At 40.2% G+C, this 4203-nt stretch overlaps 1 pseudogene; it reads right to left on the reverse strand.

Annotated features, from left to right (window-relative positions):
• Positions 1–1417: 1417 nt before the first annotated feature.
• Positions 1418–2908, reverse strand: LOC144765452 (uncharacterized; annotated as a pseudogene).
• Positions 2909–4203: the final 1295 nt, after the last annotated feature.

Here is a 4203-nt window from a genome sequence, read left to right on the forward strand (position 1 = left end):
CAAGAACAGGGGGGGTTGGGTGCGCGACAGTTCCTGGGCAGAAATGCAGGCTGCAAGATGGCTGTTGTCGTGTTAGTTAGATTTTCCTCATGCATCAGCAGAAACGGCCAGGTGGGTCGTGTGGAAGTGTTTGACACGAGATGGCAATGAAAAAGCAATGGAGTCTCGGTACAAATGATGCCGATCAGAACACTTTTCCTCACCAATTTCCATTTTTCACCACATTTAAAAATAAATACAAACAAGAAAATAAATGTTTTCTGTCTGTATTTATCTGTAAAAATCAGTAAAAACAGAAAACAGGGAGCCTTACATATAAACAAGCCAGTAATCTGGTGTACTCCTACTATTCAAACCCTACTCTAAGCGTACCTAGAGTGTATGTAGGTATAGAGCCAAGAATCCCCCAAGGGACGATCCAACCCCATTACATGCTGGAAAAGAGCAAAGAACCCCATCTTGGTCAGAAACTGGACACCCCTCATGAGATGTCAGACCTCTGTGTGACGATCTCTCAGCATGCACGGACCCTCTGTGTCAGCGGAAGTAGCTCCTCTGCTAATCTATCTGGATGCTCATCTTTTATAATAGAAAGCAGACTTGCGATGCACGCATAGTGATGTTGTCGATATGTAAATAGCCCTGTCGCCCCGTGGCTGAAGATAGTGCTGACATTTGTGCATAGTAAGGAACGAGAGCCTGTACATGATGTTCAGGGAGTTGTGATAATGTTGTGCGAAGCTAGATATAAAACAAGTTTAGTTTCAGAGAAATTAATCCAACATGGTCATGCGCGCACATGTATGCCAAAGGTCATAGCTTGGAAATGTTATTCATGGGGACAATTAAGAAATAAGCTGCTTCGCTACATGGGAATATAACAAACACACCGCCGAACATTACTCTCCCAACAAGGACCTTTAGTTCATGCATCAGCAAACCACTCCCTTCTTGACATCAGGCTAGAAATGACATCACTTCTGATCAGAACCTGCAAGACAAAACATATATCTGGTACTATTCTCTTGCCGTAAAACAATACTATGGGTGGGTGAGCACTGACTCAAATATTCCATGAATGCGAATTCAAAAAGTATTAAATCATCTTACCAACAATTAATCTTAAGCATTGAACCGATATAGACGTGCCATTACTGTTATACATCTCCAGTTATGCCCTGCCGTGTCACACATTCGTACACGCACCCACACATCCTGACCACAAGCATGAGATTGGGATTCTAATAAAGCTGTAGGGAAAAAACCTTTATGTAGCTAAGATCGTTTATCACCACATCTGCAACAAAGGGAAGACAAGCATGTTTATTGCATATGCACCAAAAAACCAGCTGGGGGAGTGACCGCACCATGAGAGAATGCACAAGTCAGTCTCAAATTACTCACGCTGCAAGTCCATTCTTATAATACTATTTTTGGCAAAAAGCTATAACTCCAATATAATATTAACAATAGAAAAAGCTTTGCCCTTTCTCTCCCACCCAATCTGCTTTCTTCATAATCACACATTTCCTCAGAGCACAGGTTTCTTTTTTTCATGACTCTAGCAGTCATGCTACCTATACACATTTAAGTTGGGAACATCCTCTGCTGCTCTGAGTTTCCTGCAAAATATCCAAGTCACGAAGGTTCCCAGAAACACACATTGTGCAGGAGGAAAAAACACTTAAAAGTCAGAACACATTTAGACCTTTTTTCAAAGCAGGCTGTATATTATTTACCAGATAAATGTGCAATTTATACATGCACTTTGACCACACATTTTAACAGCCTCATACAAAATTTCCTTCTTTGCACAATAATAATGCTTCGCAGTTTCTGAGTGAGAGACAGGTAAAACAGAATAATGAACAGGATGATTAGGGCCTAAAGCTAAATTAGGGTTTTGATTCCTTTTATTCCCTTCTCTAGTCGATTGTTCAACTACCTCTTTACTACCCCTGTATATTTCTCCCACTTCTGTAATTTGCATCTCTTTATTTCTTATTGTAGGAAACATACCTCCCACTTTAGCTGAAATCCTCGTGCAACACCCTATAAAATAGGTTGCAATACTAGGCACATCAATAGCAACAGAACTATTATAGGTAACAAGGCCTTAAACATCCCCGACATCCAAGAAGGCACCCAGTCAAACCAGCCAGTGAACCACCCATCCGGAGCACCCCCTCTTTCTTAATTTGTGTATGCAAGTTATGCAAAGTCAATATGTCCTGATTCAGGTTTCCTTCATCTTCATCATTTGCTGATATAAAAGTGCAGCATGCGGAACCAACCTTCTTACACAACCCTCTTTCGATCAAGTACAATATATATTGATACTCCATTACCATAAAACTGATTGAACACAGTTACTCTTTAATGGCATTAAAGCCATCTTCAGTCACATTTATAGTCTTCATTAACTCCCACCGGGTAATGAGCACCCAGAGAGCAGTTGCTTTAGCTTGAAACATGGGTAACAGACTCCCAAAAAATCTTTGGGCATCATTGAACAGCCTATACTCTTTGGGCACATCCTGCCACACTGAAGTTCCAAAGTACTCAGGCATTCTTTTTCTTCTGTGGTGATGCAGCAAAGTTGATGCTTTACTCATAGAATGCAAATGCAAATATTTTATTCTTTTTGCTGGCATTAGCATAGATGGGGTGTGAGAGTTACTGGGGAGCAGAGTCCATTCCCGTTGGAGGGTAGTCGAGTGTATATTCGAGCGCCACACTGCCAGAAAAAATCCATAAGGCTGGAGGTATCGCCCTGCATATCGGCATTGTATATAGTTGAGCCACAAGTGACATTCCGTCCCACTTTAACAATCCCATTTCCCTGAAAGGAAAAAGAGAATTTCCTTAGCTTCAAAGCTAGCTTCTGATGTTGTTTAGTTACGTCCATGTATATCTTTGTATGTTTTCATCTCATAGTTGCTGACATGATCCTTTTACATTTTCAAATCTCAAAGGACTATTTGTTTCTGTGCCATTCCATAAAGATATGGCCCTACATGGGAACCTAGCTCATGTAAACCATTTATTATTGGCAAATACTTATGCTTCAATACTTATTACTGGCCTGGCTGCACAATCTGGGGCAGTGGTTTGGCAGAATAATTACTACAGGTGGATGATGAATTAGATCTCCCTAGAATACCTCTTTCCAATACTGCTTCCTCCCAGTTTACTTAAATATATTTCTGCCCTGCTCCCTTCATTTTGGATGTCTCTTTAATTAACTCTGTTTTATCTGTCAGAATTTTAAAACCTTCAGCATTTGTATCAAATCTAGTTGTATTAACTCGGGCAGTCACAGTACTAACCTGAGTTGGCTGTAACTGTGCTTTTATCCTACACAAGAAAAGATGCAATAAAGAGTTTGTTATATTAACAGGCACTTCTTTAGGATACACTAAAGGTCGTGTTTCTATGGCATGGGGAATAAGAGAACATACATAACAACTATCATTTTGTGTCATGGTATCTATATTATGCAGATATTTATACCACATATTATCAAGTAAAGAATCATGCAAAGGATATATATCTGTTTAATTAAAAAAAGCTCTGCAAAAGCATAATTTTTTTCCTTATGGGTGGGGTATTTTCCGTGTACGTAACATAATACAATAGCAAATTATCAGAGTAATAATCATAATCACGGAACTCATTATTTTAATACAAAAATTATCATTTAACGGTCTCTTCATTGTGTCATTTACTCTTGGACCTTTGCCTCCTCCCCTCTCTTTGGGAGTGAGGCCGAAAATGGAATAAGATCCGTTAAGTGCACCCAGTTCTGCATCCCCTCTACTTTTATTGCTGATGGCGTGCTCTGTGTTACTTGGTTGGGGCTTAGAATCTTGGGGTCCTTCGAAGTCCTCACGAAGATTCTCACGAAGAGCCAGGAATCGATACCGAAGACAAAGGCAGGGATGGTGCAGTACTGTCGGCCAGTTGCAGCTGAGCCTGGATAGAATAAACCTGTACAGCTTTTTTTAAGGCCGACATGTATGCATTCTTTTCTTGCCAAACACTTTCTGATGCAGACTTAGTATCAGAACAAATCATTTGATTTTGTTTGCAGGAAAAATTAGAATTCCTACCTGTAGCGACTAGGTGAGGGGTCAAATGATGACCTTTGAAGGGGCATTTCTCAAAGCATACAGAGCAAGAAGAAGGCAGTAAAGCCAATTC

Source organism: Lissotriton helveticus, chromosome 1_1, assembly GCF_964261635.1.
Source record: "Lissotriton helveticus chromosome 1_1, aLisHel1.1, whole genome shotgun sequence".
NCBI lineage: Eukaryota > Metazoa > Chordata > Amphibia > Caudata > Salamandridae > Lissotriton > Lissotriton helveticus.